Here is a 16,529-nt window from a genome sequence, read left to right as displayed (position 1 = left end):
GCGGTACAAAGTTAAAATCTGACGGCAGAACAGTAAAATTAACAAATTCAGGACACCTTTGATCTGGGTTGCATTAGCGTGGGAAACCAATAAAACAGTAACATGTCAGAATGTGAGAATGCCTGTTAATTATTCTATCGCTAATAAGACTGGGTTAAAAAAAACAAAACCCAATTCTGCTCTTGGATTTTAACTTTGTGCCACTTTGCATTCTAAGAGAGCCAGTTTGGTGTCGTGGTTAAGTGCGTGGACTGTTATCTGGGAGAGGCGGGTTTGATTCCCCACTCCTTCACTTGCACCTGCTGGAATGGCCTTGGGTCAGCCAGAGCTCTCTTATCTGGGAGAACTGGGTTTGATTCCCCACTCCTCCACTTGCACCTGCTGGAATGGCCTTGGGTCAGCCAGAGCTCTCTTATCTGGGAGAACCGAGTTTGATTCCCCACTCCTCCACTTGCATCTGCTGGAACGGCCTTGGGTCAGCCATAGCTCTCTTATCTGGGAGAACAGGGTTTGATTCCCCACTCCTCCACTTGCATCTGCTGGAACGGCCTTGGGTCAGCCAGAGCTCTCTTATCTGGGAGAACCAGGTTTGATTCTCCACTCCTCCACTTGCACCTGCTGGAATGGCCTTGGGTCAGCCAGAGCTCTCTTATCTGGGAGAACCGGGTTTGATTCCCCACTCCTCCACTTGCACCTGCTGGAATGGCCTTGGGTCAGCCAGAGCTCTCATAGAAGTTGTCCTTGAAAGGGCAGCTGCTGTCAGAGTTCTCTCAGCCCCACCCACCTCACAGGGTGTCTGTTGTGGGGGGAGAAGATATGGGAGATCGTAAGCCGCTCTGAGTCTCTGACTCAGAGAGATGGGCAGGGTATAAATCTTCTTCTGCTTCTAAACCCCACCAGCTATATGTAGCTCTGCTTACTGTACCTCATTCCTCATCTGAAGGAGTGCGCATGCACACACAAAAGCTTACACTCTGAAGAAAAGTTTGCCAAGCCCAGGGTTCACAATGCAAAGGCAGAAAATAGCAAACCACCTCTGAACATCTTTTGCTTTGACCTGGATAGGCCAGACTGATTCGGATCGCCTCCGATTTTGGAAGATAAGCCGGGTTGGCCCAGGTTAGCATTTAGATGGGAAATCACCAAAGAAGTTCACATTCACGACGCAGAGGGATATAATGGAGAACCACCCCTGAACATCTCTTCCTACTGGGTCACCATAACTTGGCTGGGAGTTGATGGCGACAAAATTGAAAATAAAAGCAACCAGATGTTATGGGTGGGGGGAGTGCTGGTCTTCACAATACTTGAGAAGGGAGGATTTTTTGTTTTTCTGTAATTATTTGCAGTGCCCTGAAATGGCAAAACTCTACCTGCTCGTCAGAGAGCCAGTTTGGTGGCGTGGTTAAGTGCACGGACTGTTATCTGGGAGAATCGGGTTTGATTCCCCACTTCTCCACTTGCAGCTGTTGGAATGGCCTTGGGTCAGCCCTAGCTCTCGCGGGGGTTGTCCTCGAAAGGGCAGCTTCTGTCTGAGCTCTCTCAGCCCCACCTACCTCACAGGGTGTCTGTTGTGGGGAAAGAAGATAAAGGAGATTGTCAGACGCTCTGAAACTGATTCAGAGAGAAAGGTGGGGTATAAATCTATGGTCTTCTCCTCCTCCTTTGGGAGGGGACGTTTGCCGGCACTGCAATCAGACTGGAGTTGACATCTCAAATCACCCAGTTTGGTGTAGTGGTAAAGAGTGGCAGCCTCTAGTCTGGAGAACCAGGTTTGATTCCCCTCTCCTCCTCCACATGCAGTCCACTGGGTGACCTTGGGCCAGTTACAGTCCTCTCAGAGCCCTCTTGGCCCCACCTACCTCAGGGGATGTCTGTTGTGGTGAGAGGAAGGGAAGGGAATTGTGAGCCGCTCTGAGACTCCTTTGGCTAGTGGAGGGCGGGGTATAAATCCAACTCTTTCTCCTCTTTTTTTCTCCTCCTCCTCCTCCTTCCTCTTCTTTCTCCCTTGGCGGATGGATATTCTTCCAGGCAGTGCAGTTAAGGGTGTGTGCGTGGAATTACTTTAAGGCAGATCAACAGAACCCACCTCCTTAGCTAAGAAAAGCCCATGTGATCCTCATATGCCTCAGGGATTCTGATTGGATGATGGACCACACCTGGACGGCAGGTGGAGGTAGTTGGGTGAATGGCCCGTGAGGAGCAGGCAGGGAGAGGCCAAGAGAACCCGTCTTGCTGCTTTTGCATATCAGGAGAGAAAAGGCAATTCCCGCCTCCCCTCATCTGATCCGTCTGGGAGATGGTAGGGCTGCCTTCCAAGCCGGCTGGCCAGATAAAAATACAAATTCAACCGGTTCCAAATGTGTAAATATGGAACAATACAATCCACACCGGAAATATACTTCTTATCACAACAAAGTGTGTGCAAACATACATGCAGGAGTCAGGTAGAGCCTTCAAGACCAACAAGCTTTTATTCGTTTTTCTTTCCAATTAAATTTTTTATTGGATTTTTCATAATTACGTAACAAAATCAAAAGAAAGTAAAACAAACCGTACTTTAACATTCCAAGTACAGAGTTATTGCTTTAGGGTGTCTTCTGCATACATCTTTCATGGTTTCTTTTTCAAAAAATAAATCAACTTTGCATAGAAAGGATTATTTAGGTGTATAGTCATTTTGTAACAAATAGAAAAGAATCATCAGAGTTGGAAGGGATCTCCAGGGTCATCTAGTCCAACCCCCTGCACAATGCAGGAAACTCACAAATGCCTCCCCCTAAATTCACAGGATCTTCATTGCTGTCAGATGGCCATCTAGCCTCTGTTGAAAAACCTCCAAGGAAGGAGAGCCCAAGGAAGGAAGGAATAGAATAATAGAGTTGGAAGGGACCTCTAGGGTCATCTAGTCCAACCCGCTGCACAATGCAGGAAACTCACAAACATTTCTCCCTAAATTCACAGGATCCACACTGCTGTGAGATGGCCATCTAGCCTCTGTTGAAAAACCTCCAAGGAAGGAGAGCCCACCACCTCCCGAGGAAGCCTGTTCCACTGAGGAATCACTCTAACAGTCAGGAAGTTCTTTCTAATGTTGAGCCGGAAACGTTTTTGATTTAATATCAACCCATTCATTCTGGTCCTACCTTCCGAGGCCACAGAAAACAATTCCACGCCATCCTTTCAAGGACAGCTCTGCTAGAGCTATGGCTGACTCAAGGCCATTCCAGAAACTGCAAGTGGAAAAAAAGAAAAAGACTGCAGATTTATACCCCACCCATCTCTCTGAATCAGAGACTCGGAGCAGCTCACAATCCTCCTATATCTTCTCCCCCAACAACACACCCTGTGAGGTGGGTGAGCTGAGAGAGCTCTCCCAGAAGCTGCCCTTTCAAGGACAGCTCTGCCAGAACTATGGCTGACCCAAGGCCATTCCAGCAGCTGCAGGTGGAGGAGTGGGAACTCAAACCTGTTTCTCCCAGATAAGAGTTCGCGCACTTAACCACTACACCAAACTGGCTCTCTCCCAGGGAACCAGGAATGACCTGGGAGAGCCCGTTTGGTGTAGTGGTTAAGTGTGTGGACTCTTATCTGGAACGACTGGATTTGATTCCCCACTCCTTCACATGCACCTGCTGGAATGGCCTTGGGTTGGCCATAGCTCTCGCAGAGTTGTCCTTGAAAGGGCAGCTTCTGAAAGAGCTCTCTCAGCCCCACCCACCTCACAGGGTGTCTGTTGCGGGAGAGGAAGGGAAAGGAGATTGTAGGCCGCTTTGAGACTCTGTCCTTGAAAGGGCAGCTTCTGGGAGAGCCCTCTCAGCCTCATCCGCCTCACAGGGTGTCTGTTGTGGGGGAGGAAGGGAAAGGAGATTGTAGGCCGCTTTGTGACTCTGTCCTTGAAAGGGCAGCTTCTGGGAGAGCTCTCTCAGCCCCACCCACCTCACAGGGTGTCTGCTGTGGGGGAGGAAGATAAAGGAGACTACAAGCCGCTCTGAGACTGATTCAGAGAGAAAAGAGGGGTATAAATCTACGGTCGTCTTCCCACTTGGGAAAGGAGGTTGGAGCTTGTAAAGTGCCCTTCCACAGCTAAATGACTGCCCGTCAGACACAAACGCCCCTTTTGGGACACTTGAATGCTCCCCCCCACAAGTGGCTAAAACACTGGGGGACCGTCCCCGGGCATCTGTACACATTTGTGTGGTTCTGTAGCTGCTGACTTTCTGTGTTATCCTGTAAAATGCTCATTAGCGGAACCACCTTTCGGGGATGGGAAGTTTTGCTTAGTGGGGAGATTGGGGGTGGGGGGGTTTGCACCCCATGGCATTGGGGAGTCTTTCTGCAATATAGACTAGGCTCAAGCATCTTCAGGGCGTGTTCTCCCCAGCCCCACCTGTGCCCCCGTCGGGGGGCTGGCGTTCAGTCTGGAGTTTGGTGACTGTTTGGTTCGGGGGGCTTTCCCTGAAACACTTTTTTTTGCATTTCAAGGGAGTGGAAAGGAATAAAAAAAACAGGTGAGATTTCGTATCTTGTTATTGGAGCAGTTTATTGAAAAAAAATGACAATAAAAAGGAATAATTCCAGCATCTGATCGTCTTGGACCTTTCTTAATTTGCATCGGACGAAAATTTGAACGCCCTGACGACAGTGTTTCCTCTAAGCTGAGTTGGTGTGAGCTAGCTCACAGTTTTTTAGCCTCTGGCTCACACATTTTTGTTGTCTTAACTCAGAACAAAATAGCCTCAGAGCAAACTAATGGGATGCAGTTTTTAATACCAGTAGCTCACAAAACAGAATTTCTGCTCACGTGACTGCAGCTTAGAGGGAACATGGCATGATACTGAGGGATGAAGGGAGCCCAAACTTAAAATCATAGAGTTGGAAGGGACCGCCAGGGTTATATCGTCCAGAGGTGACAAACTCGTTTGTTGCGAGGGCCATATCGGACATAAATGTGACATAAAATGTAATGTCAGGTAGCGGAGATACAAACGTTATAAAGGACACAGACAAACAGAATTAAAGATTTTGTATCTAAGAACATAAGAGAAGCCATGTTGGATCAGGCCAGTGGCCCATCCAGTCCAACACTCTGTGTCACACAGTGGCCAAATATATATACACACACACACACACACACTGTGGCTAATAGCCACTGATGGACCTCTGCTCCATATTTTTATCTAACCCTCTTTTGAAGCTGGCTATGCTTGTAGCCGCCACCACCTTTGGGAGGGACGGTGGCTCAGTGGTAGAGCATCTGCTTGGTAAGCAGAAGGTCCCAGGTTCAATCCCTGGCATCTCCAAAAAGGGTCCAGGCAAGTAGGTGTGAAAAACCTCAGCTTGAAACCCTGGAGAGCCGCTGCCAGTCTGAGTAGACAATACTGACTTTGATGGAGCAAGGGTCTGATTCAGTATAAGGCAGCTTCATATGTTCAATATGTTCACCTTCTGTGACAGTGAGTTCCACATGTTAATCACCCTTTGGGTGAAGAAGGACTTCCTTCTATCCGTTTTAACCTGACTGCTCAGCAATTTCATTGAATGCTCACGAGTTCTTGTATTGTGAGAAAGAGAAAAGGACTTCTTTCTCTACTTTCTCCATCCCATGCATTATCTTGTAAACCTCTCTCATGTCACCCCGCAGTCGACATTTCTCCAAGCTAACGAGCCCCAAGCGTTTTAACCTTTCTTCATAGGGAAAGTGTTCCAAACCTTGAATCATTCTAGTTGCCCTTTTCTGGACTTTTTCCAGTGCTATAATATCCTTTTTGAGGTGCAGTGACCAGAATTGTACACAGTATTCCAAATGAGACCTCACCATCGATTTATACAGGGGCATTATGATACTGGCTGATTTGTTTTCAATTCCCTTCCTAATAATTCCCAGCATGGCGTTGGCCTTTTTTATTGCAAACGCACACTGTCTTGACATTTTCAGTGAGTTATCTTCCACGACCCCAAGATCTCTCTCTTGGTCAGTCTCTGCCAGTTCACACCCCATCAACTTGTATTTGTAGCTGGGATTCTTGGCCCCAATGTGCATTACTTTGCACTTGGCCACATTGAACCTCATCTGCCACGTTGGTGCCCACTCACCCAGCCTCAACAGGTCCCTTTGGAGTGCCTCACAATCCTCTCTGGTTCTCACCACCCTGAACAATTTAGTGTCATCTGCAAACTTGGCCACTTCACTGCTTACTCTCAACTCCAAATCATTTATGATCTCTCCCGTGTGATCAAGGGAACAGGGCAAAGGAAGCTCTGGCTCTTTCCCTCCCTCCCTAAGGGATTAGGAGGGGGGCAGAGCCTCAGCCAATAGAAGAAAAAGAGGCTTGGCTCAGTAGCTCCGCTGTGCGATTGAGAGAGCCCGGCAAAGCAAGCTTTCCCTCCTCCCCAAGGGAGGTGCCTCTGCCAATGAAGAAAATAGAGGCTTGGCTCAGTAGCTCCTGTGCGATTGAGCAAGCTGTGATGCAGAAGGAAGCAGAATTGCTCGCGGGCCTGAAAGGAACCCTCCAGGGATTTGATCCGGCCCCTGGGCTGCACATTTGACACCCCTGATCTAACCAAAATCCCTGCACAATGCAGGAACTCCACAAATACCTCCCCCGCAGACATACATCCCACTGACCCCTCCGCCATGCCCAGAAGATGGCAAAAACCTCCAGGGTCCCTGGGCCAAAGTGGCATGGAGAAAAATTGCTTTTGCTGTATAGTTGTATAGTTGTTTTGTTGTACAGTTGCATAGTTGTTTTGTTGTACAGCTGCATAGTTGAGTCTGACTCTTTGCGACCCCATGGACAAATTCACCATCTGCTTCCTTCTCCCTATATCTTGGCTTCCTTCTACAAAACAGCTTGCTTTGCAACGCTTGCTCAAATGCACAGGAGCTACAGAGCAAAACCTCTATTTTCTCCATTGGCTGAGGCTCCTCCCTTGGGGAGGAAGGGGGGGAATAGCTTGCTTTGACGGGCTGTCTCAATCGCACAGCAGAGCTACTGAGCCAAACCTCTCTTCTATTGGCTGAGGCGTCTTCCCCCTCCCCTGGTCCCCTGGGGAAGGAAGGAAAGAGCCGAAGCTTCCTTTGCCCAGTTCCCTGGATCCCATGGGAGAAATACAAAGAAAGCATCTAAAACCAATGAGTGCTAACATTTTAAGCATGTTTTAAGTTTTTTAAAAATGTATATTTGTGTTTGTCTGTTTTTCATAAAATGTATATCTCTGCTAAATAAGTACACAAATGGCCTGGCCCAACATGGCCCGGCCCAACTCGACATGGCCCGGCCTAACATGGGCTCATTTATGTCAGATCCGGCCCTCATAACAAATGGGTTTGACACCCCTGGGTTAAGTATATATAAAGAGGAAAGGAAAGGAAAGGTCCCCTGTGCAAGCACCAGTCGTTTCCGACTCTGGGGTGACGTTGCTTTCACATTTCCATGGCAGACTTTTCACGGGGTGGTTTGCCATTGCCTTCCCCAGTCCTCGACACTTCCCCCTCCAGCAAGCTGGGGACTCCTTTGACCGACCTCGGAAGGATGGAAGGCTGAGTCAACCTGGAGCCGGCTACCTGAACCCAGCTTCCACCGGGATCAAACTCAGGTTGTGAGCAGAGGGCTCCGATTGCAGTACTGCAGCTTTACCACTCTTTTACCAACCCCCTTTTACCATCCTCGGAAGGCTGAGCCAACCAGGAGCCGGCTACCTGAACCAGCTTCCGCCGGGATCGAACTCAGGTCGTGAGCAGAGGGCTCCGACTACAGTACTGCAGCTTTACCACTCTGCACCACGGGGCTTTTAAGGTAAAGGTAGTCCCCTGTACAAGCACCAGTCATTTTTCGACTCTGGGGTGACGTTGCTTTCACAACGTTTTCACGGCAGACTTTTTTACGGGGTGGTTTGCCATTGCCTTCCCCAGTCTTTTACACTTTCCCCCCAGCAAGCCGGGGACTCATTTGACTGACCTCAGAAGGATGGAAGGCTGAGTCAACCTTGGGTCGGCTACCTGAATCCAGCTTCCACAGGAATCGAACTCAGGTTGTGAGCAGAGAGTTCAGACCACAGTACTGCAGTACTGCTGCTTTACCACTCTGCGCCACGGGGCCGCCATATATAAAGAGATCAACAGCCAAATGCTCACCTGCTGAAGGATACAGCTTGCGCGTTACCGGAAATGTCAAGATTCCACTCTGGGTGGAATTCTGTGCCGCTCTGTAAGGTTCACGCTTCTGGGACAGAAGAGAAATCGTTGCACTCCTGGGATGCTCTGAAGGACACTCCTGAAGAGTAACCAAGGCGTATGGTCAGTGACCTCCACAGCTCAGCTAGCCAGGGTCTGGCACTCTTTAACAGCATATTACTATAACCTTTACAAAACCTACAGCAGGGGTGTCAAACATGCAGCCTGGGGGCCGAATCATGCCCCCAGAGGGCTCCTATCAGGCCCCTGAGCAACTGACGGTCATCTGCTTCCTTCTCCTTCTCTCTTGCTTCCTTCTGCATCACAGCAGCAATTGAGCAAGCTTTGCCAGGCTTGCTCAATTGCACAGGAGCTACGGAGCAAAGCCTCTATTTTCTCCATTGGCTGAGGCTTCTCCCTTAGAGAGGAGGGGCGGGGGAAGGCAGAGCTTGTTTTTCCAGGCTCTCTCAATCACACAGCAGAGCTACTAAGCCAAGCCTCTCTTCCTTCTATTGAGCAAGATAAGATAACCACCAGAAGCAATAAAACTTTCACGCCAAGCGTGTAAATACGTGTTTTTAGTGACGTTAAACAAAACCAGAACTAAGGAACACTGAACATTCTTGGAATTTTCCCCACAAAGTCCCTCAACAAAGAATGAAAGCCTCTTCAACTAGGATTTAATGAAGGTGGGGGTGAAGTCTTTTAATTTCTTAGCGTTCCACTCGTGATGCTGTGGAGAGAATAAGGACTTTTAAATGAGTCCTCACGGTTTCAATCGTTAGTTCTTCCTCAGTCTCTTTCTCTTGATGTTACACGGAGCCACAGCTCTACTCTTTACAACATGGATCCATGCATGCTCTAATTTGCTACTACCGGCTCTCTTCCTTCTATTGGCTGAGGCTCCTCACCCCCGCCCAGTCCTCCTGGGGAAGGAAGGAAAGAGCCAGAGCTTCCTTTGCCCAGTTCCCTGGAGCCCATGGCAGAAATACAAAGAAAGAACCTTTAAGACAAATGAGTGCTAACGTTTTAAGCATGTTTTAAGTTCTTTTTTAAACCCCTCCCATATAATTATGTTTGTCTGAGTCCTTTATAAAGCTTATATCTCTGTTGAGAGGTAAAGGTAGTCCCCTGTGCAAGCACCAGTCGTTTTCGACTCTGGGGTGACATTGCTTTCACAACGTTTTCATGGCAGACTTTTTACGAGGTGGTTTGCCATTGTCTTCGCCAGTCATCTACCCTTTCCCCCCAGCAAGCTGGGGACTCCTTTGACCAACCTCGGAAGGATGGATACCTGAACCAGCTTCCACTGGGATTCGAACTCAGGTCGTGAGCAGAGGGCTCCGACTGCAGTACTGCAGGTATACACATGGCCTGGCCCGACAAGGTCTCATTCATGTCAGATCCAGCTCTCGTAACAAATAAGTTTGACATCCCTGATCTAGAACCAAATATTTCTGCAGTCCACCTTTCATGGACCTGGCCCAAAACTCGGCGGGGAAGGGCGGGGGGGGGGGGGGACAGGCCATCCAGAATACTTAAGCATGTGAAATACCGCCACCTGCTGTCTCTTTCTCAAAATCACATCTATAGAACAAAATAGAAGTTGATTGCAACTGGAGAGCCAGTTTGGTGTAGTGTTTAAGTGTGCGAACTCTTATCTGGGAGAACCGGGTTTGATTCCTCACTCCTCCACTTGCAGCTGCTGGAATGGCCTTGGGTCAGCCATAGCTCTGGCAGAGGTTGTCCTTGAAAGGGCAGCTGCTGTGAGAGCCCTCTCAGCCCCACCCACCTCACAGGGTATCTGTTGTGGGGGAGGAAGGGAAAGGAGATTGTGAGCCGCTCTGAGACTCTTCGGAGTGGAGGACGGGATATAAATCCAATATCTTCATCTACCTCACAGGGTGTCTGTTGTGGGGGAGGAAGGAAAAGGAGATTGTGAGCCGCTCTGAGACTCTTCAGAGTGGAGGGTGGGATATAAATCCAATATCTTCATCTACCTCACAGGGTGTCTGTTGTGGGGGAGGAAGGGAAAGGAGATTGTGAGCTGCTCTGAGACTCTTCGGAGTGGAGGACGGGATATAAATCCAATATCTTCATCTACCTCACAGGGTGTCTGTTGTGGGGGAGGAAGGAAAAGGAGATTGTGAGCCGCTCTGAGACTCTTCAGAGTGGAGGGTGGGATATAAATCCAATATCGTCTTCTTCTTCTTCTTTAAGACCAACTTAGTTTCATTCAGAACGTAAGCTTTCGTGTGCTCTCTGAGCACACTTCATCAGACGAGAAATCCGGCACAGTGCGCAAAGCCACACATAGCCGGTAGACAGTGGCCCAGAATGCAAAATGGTACAGATTTAAGAACTGATGACAGAATAGTAAAATTATCTGGTGATTTAGAAGGTAAGATGGAGGGTGTGAACTGACTTCTTTTTGTTTTTCTTCTGTTTTTTATATTATAAAAGTTACCTTTATAGGGATTGTTAAAATTATTAGATAATATCAAAAGATTTATACTATAAAACTTTAAAATGGAATATACACAGCTTAGACAAAATAATATGGGACAATCTATGTAAAGAAAATATTGTAGAATTATACTTGTGTCCGAATGTATTGTGCTTTTATCTTTCTTTCCCCCTTATTCCTACCCCCATCTTTTTCTGAAACTAATAAAACTTTGGAAAACTGTAGAAGGTAAGATGATACAAATATAAGATTCAATGACAAAATAGTAAAATTAACAAATTGAGCAAACCTTTGATCTGACTAGCACGAGCATGCGAAAGCAACAAAACAGTAGTAATGTCAATGTGTCTGTCAATGACTCTATTGCTATAAACCTGGGCCAAAAGGAAGAAATTTCTATCTATTTTCCCATCCAACTAATCCAATACAGCTAAAAGAAGAAATACATTGGATAGTGGTGTTCCTGTACACCTAATTTACTTTTTAACATGTAAACGTTGTTCTAGTTTGCCATTAGAAAAAAAGAACACAAGAACAAAAGAAAAAAAGATAAACCGCCAATATCTGTTTATCTCGTTACATATACTTTACCCATTTTCACTATATTTTATTGTATTCTTTTTTTCTATGGCAAACTAGACTGATAGACCCTCCCTGGTCTGACCGAGCAGGGCTCTTCTGAGGTTCTTCTCAGGGGAAGGCCTCGGCCTCTCTGCCCTGTTGTTGGCCCTCCAGAGGAACTGGCTGGTCACTGTGTGAGACAGGAGGCTGGACTAGATGGACCCTCCCTGGTCGGATCCAGCTGGGCTCTTCTGAGGTTCTTCTCAGGGGAAGGCCTCGGCCTCTCTGCCCTGTTGTTGGCCCTCCAGAGGAACTGGTTGGCCACTGTGTGAGACAGGATACTGGACTAGATGGACCCTCACAGGTCTGATCCAGCAGGGCTCTTCTGAGGTTCTTCTCAGGGGAAGGCCTCGGCCTCTTTGCCCTGTTATTGGCCCTCCAGATGAACTGGCTGGCCACTGTGTGAGACAGGAGGCTGGGCTAGATGGACCCTCCCTGGTCTGATCCAGCAGGCTCCTTCTGAGGTTCTTCAGGGGAAGGCCTCAGCCTCTTTGCCCTGTTATTCGCCCTCCGGATGAACTGGCTGGCCACTGTGTGAGACAGGAGGCTGGGCTAGATGAACCATTGGTCTGATCCAGCAGGACTCTTCTAATGTTCTTATGCCAACACTGTCAAATAAATAATAATAAAAAACCTGACAGAGTGTGCTGGAAGACGTCCCGTGGGGCCACTCTGGTCAACCCAGCTTCAGCTAAAGTTCTAATGAACACAGACTCACAGACAGCCAGTTCAACAGTTGTATTAGGGCTTAGGCAAGAGCAAAGTCAAGTACAGTCCAATAGTCAGTTCACTCACAGTCAGCCCAGCCATTTCAGAGGTACAATAATCACAGTCCAAAAGAATAGTCAGTTACACAGTCCATCAATCTCAGTTCATCCGACAATCCAACTGTCAAAACCAAAGCACACCCTACACAAATTCAAAAGGCTGAGGTTTTGTGTCACATCTTTCAATTGTTCATCAGAATTAAATTGTTAGTTGTCGCTAGCCACCCTGAGCCTGTTAGGGGAGGGTGGGACATTAATGCAATGAATGAATGAATACTCCTCAGCAATGTACCAGCTTAGCTAGCAGAATACCCTTTTTGTGTCTGGTAGGAAGGAGAAATTCTAATTGTCTGGGATCAATGGACTAAAGATGATTGGACTAGAAGGCCCGTATGTCCCCTTCCAACTTTGTGTGATTCTATGATGCTATTATTCTGGAGTCTGCTTGCCAACTGGTATTTTATGAGCCTAGTGAAAGCTGGCTGTAGTAAGATTTTGTAAATTGTACAGACCACACCGTGAATTGACCTAATTCTGCTCACCGGCAACCTTTTGCATTCTGTTAAGAATTTAGGAAGAGGGGACCATTTAGAGCAGGGGTTTCGTGGTTAAGTGTGTGGACTCTTCTCTGGGAGAACCGGGTTGGATTCCCCACTCCTCCACTTGCAGCTGCTGGAATGGCCTTGAATCAGCCAGAGCTCTCTTATCTGGGAGAACCGGGTTTGATTCCCCACTCCTCCACTTGCACCTGCTGGAATGGCCTTGAGTCAGCCAGAGCTCTCTTATCTGGGAGAACCGGGTTTGTTTCCCCACTCCTCCACTTGCACCTGCTGGAATGGCCTTGGGTCAGCCATGGCTCTCTTATCTGGGAGAACCGGGTTTGATTCCCCCCTCCTCCACTTGCAGCTGCTGGAATAGCTTTGGGTCAGCCAGAGCTCTCTTATCTGGGAGAACCGGGTTTGATTCCCCACTCCTCCACTTGCATCTGCTGGAATGGCCTTGGGTCAGCCAGAGCTCTCTTATCTGGGAGAACTGGGTTTGATTCCCCACTCCTCCACTTGCACCTGCTGGAATGGCCTTGGGTCAGCCAGAGCTCTCTTATCTGGGAGAACCGGGTTTGATTCCCCACTCCTCCACTTGCAGCTGCTGGAATGGCCTTGGGTCAGCCAGAGCTCTGGCAGAGGTTGTCCTTGAAAGCGCAGCTGCTGTGAGAGTCCTCTCAGCCCCACCCACCTCACAGGGTGTTTGTTGTGGGGGGAGAAGATATAGGACATTGTAAGCCGCTCTGAGTCTCTGATTTAGAGAGAAGGGTGGGGTATAAAACTGCAGTTCTTCTTCATTTGTTATGAGGGCCAGATCTGACATAAATGAGACCTTCCCGGGCCATGTTGGGCCAAGCCACGCGGGTACCTATTTAAGATTAAAAATTTTGCATCTCTGTTACCTAAAGGACACAGACAAACGCGACCAAAGCTTTTTTTAAAAAAAATAAAACACGCTTAAAACATTAGCACTCGTTGGTCTTAGAGGTGCTTTCTTTGTATTTCTCCCATGGGATCCAGGAACGGGGCAAAGCAAGCTCTGGCTCTTTCCTTCCTTCCCCAGGGGACCAGGAGGGGGAGGAGCCTCAGCCAAAGGAGAAAATGGACGCTTTCCCTTGTAGCTCCTGTGCGACTGAGCAAGCCTTGCAAAGCAAGCTGAGCTGCAAAAGGAAGCGAGAGAGAGAGAGAGAAGGAAGCAAACAAGAGCCAGTTGTTAGGGTTTGTAGAATCTTTCGGGCTCAAGTGCCGTGTTCTACTGGAGAAAGTTTTTCTTCCAGACGTTTCGTTCTCAGCTGCGGAGAACATCCTCAGTGGCGTTGCAGCCGGAGCAGGCGCTCTGACCTTCTTGGCTGCTGTGCATTGAGTCAAGAAGGTCAGAGCGCCTGCTCCGGCTGCAACGCCACTGAGGATGTTCTCCGCAGCTGAGAACGAAACGTCTGGAAGAAAAACTTTCTCCAGTAGAACACGGCACTTGAGCCCGAAAGATTCTACAAACCCTAATGATGATGCCAGCCGTGAAAACCTGAAATCTTTGATAAGAGCCAGTTGCTTGGGAGCCTGATAGGAGCCCTCCGGGGGCCTGATTCAGCCCCCCGGCTGCATGTTTGACACCCCGGATTTAGAGTTGACAGTAGAGATAAGATTATGGAGTTTCATATGTTCAATCCAAGGCAAGGATATCTGGTTCTCACATTCCAGTTTTAATTTATCGTGTAATCCCCCCTTGCTGGTAATACTCCAAAATTGTATTTTTTTAAAAAAGTAATAATAATAATAATAATAAACTTTATATCCCGCCCTCCCCGCCTAGGCAGGCTCAGGGCGGCTAACAAGACATGGTAAGGCCATGATACAGATAAACAATAAATAATATAATTAATAATTTAAACAATAAAACCAATAAAACAGTATGACGTTAAAATACAATCGGATGGTATATAGGATGGCTCGGTATTCCTGATCTTATCAGAAGTTCTGTCTTAGAAAGCTAGCTGGAAGAGGGCAGTTTTGCAGGCCCTACGGAACTGGTTAAGATCCCGTAGGGCCTGCATCTCTTCCGGCAATTGATTCCACCATTGGGGAGCCTTTGTCGAGAACGCCTGTTCTCTGGTAGCTTTTAATTTAGTTTCTTTTGGCCCAGGGATTTCAAGCAGGTTTTTTGAGCTTGATCGCAGTGCTCTCTGGGGAACATATGGAGAGAGGCGGTCCCTAAGGTAGGCAGGTCCTCGACCATATAGGGCTTTAAAGGTAACGACCAGCACCTTGTAACGAACCCGGTAAGCAATTGGCAGCCAGTGCAAGTCTCGCAGCCCAGACTGCACATGTTCCCACCGAGGCAGTCCCAGTAGCAGCCTGGCCGCTGCATTTTGCACTAGTTGCAGTTTCGGGGTTCGGTACAGGGGCAGCCCCATGTAGAGGGCATTACAGTAGTCCAACCTCGAGGTGACCGTTGCGTGGATCACTGTTGCCAGGTCGCCGCGCTCCAGGAAGGGGGCCAGCTGCCTCGCCCGTCTAAGATGAAAAAAGGCGGACTTGGCAGTAGCTGCTATCTGGGCCTCCATTGTCAAGGGAGGCTTCAGTAGAACTCCCAAGCTCTTAACTCTGCGCACTGCTACCAGTTGTAGCTTCAGTGCTATAGTTTGGATACGAATGTTTATCACGTGTCATTAGATTTCTTGAAGATATTTGCCCAGAGGAGCTTTGAGTTCCACCCCAGGATCTGGGAGACTCGAGTTCAAATCCCCACCCGTGCTAGGAGAAGCTGGCTGAGTGGCACGGGACAGGTCCCCAGCTCTTTGGCCTGGTGGTTGTTCGAATCAAAGAAGAAGATACTGGATTTATATCCGTCCTCCACTCCGAATCTCAGAGCAGTCACAATCTCCTTTACAATCTCCTCCCCCCCCCCCACAACAGACACCCTGTGAGATGGGTGGGGCTGAGAGAGCTCTGACAGAAGCTGTCCTTTCAAGGACAACTCTTGCAAGAGCTATGGCTGACCCAAGGCCATTCCAGCAGCTGCAAGTGGAGGAGGAGGGAATCCAACCCGGTTCTCCCGGATAAGAGTCGGTGCACTTCACCACTACACCAAACTGGCTCTCAAGAAGATGATATTGAATTTATACCCCTCTCTCCACTTCGAATCTCCGAGTCTCAGAAGGCTCTCAATGTCCGTGACCTTCCTCCCCTACAACAGACACCCTGAGAGAGCTCTGACAGAAGGTGCCCTTTCTAGGACAACTCCTGCCAGAGCTCTGGCTGACCCAAGGCCATTCCAGGAGCTTCAAGTGGAGGAGTGGGGAATCAAACCAGATAAGAGTCTGCCCACTTTACTACTACCAGAGAGGAGGAGACGGCCAGGAGAAGGGCCGGAGAGAAAAAGTGAATGTGGAAAGGAAAGGTCCCCTGTGCAAGCACCAGTCGTTTCTGACTCTGAGGTGACCTTGCTTCCACAACGTTTTCACGGCAGGCTTTCCACAGGGCAGTTTGCCGTTGCCTCCCCCAAGCCATCTTCACCTTCCCCCCCCTCCCAGCAAGCCGGGGACCCGTTTGACCGGCCTCGGAAGGCTGGCAGGCCGAGTCAACCTCCAGCCGGCCACCTGAGAACCCAGCTTCCGCCGGGGATCGAGCTCAGGGTCGTGAGCGGAGCTTAGGAACCGCGGCGCCGCAGCTTTCCCGCTCCGCGCCTGGAGAAATCGGCTTTGGAGGGGGGGGGGCGGGTTGGAGCCTAGGCGCCCGTGGCCGGCGGGGGGCGCAGCGAGCGGCCGGAGCTCAGCTCCGGAGCGCTCAGTTCGCCCGGCGGCCCCGCGGGGGAGCTGCTGCTGCCGCCGCTGCCGAGCCGGAGGCGGAGAACGAGGCAAGAAGGCAGGCAGGAAGGAGAGCCGCCGCCTGCCTCGCCTCGCCTCGCCTGCCCGCGGGGGGCGCAGGAGCGTGCCAAAGTGCCCGGGGAAGGGAGCGCA

Source organism: Heteronotia binoei, unplaced genomic scaffold (assembly GCF_032191835.1).
Source record: "Heteronotia binoei isolate CCM8104 ecotype False Entrance Well unplaced genomic scaffold, APGP_CSIRO_Hbin_v1 ptg001899l, whole genome shotgun sequence".
Taxonomy (NCBI): Eukaryota; Metazoa; Chordata; class Lepidosauria; order Squamata; family Gekkonidae; genus Heteronotia; species Heteronotia binoei.
This window is presented reverse-complemented; position numbering follows the sequence as displayed.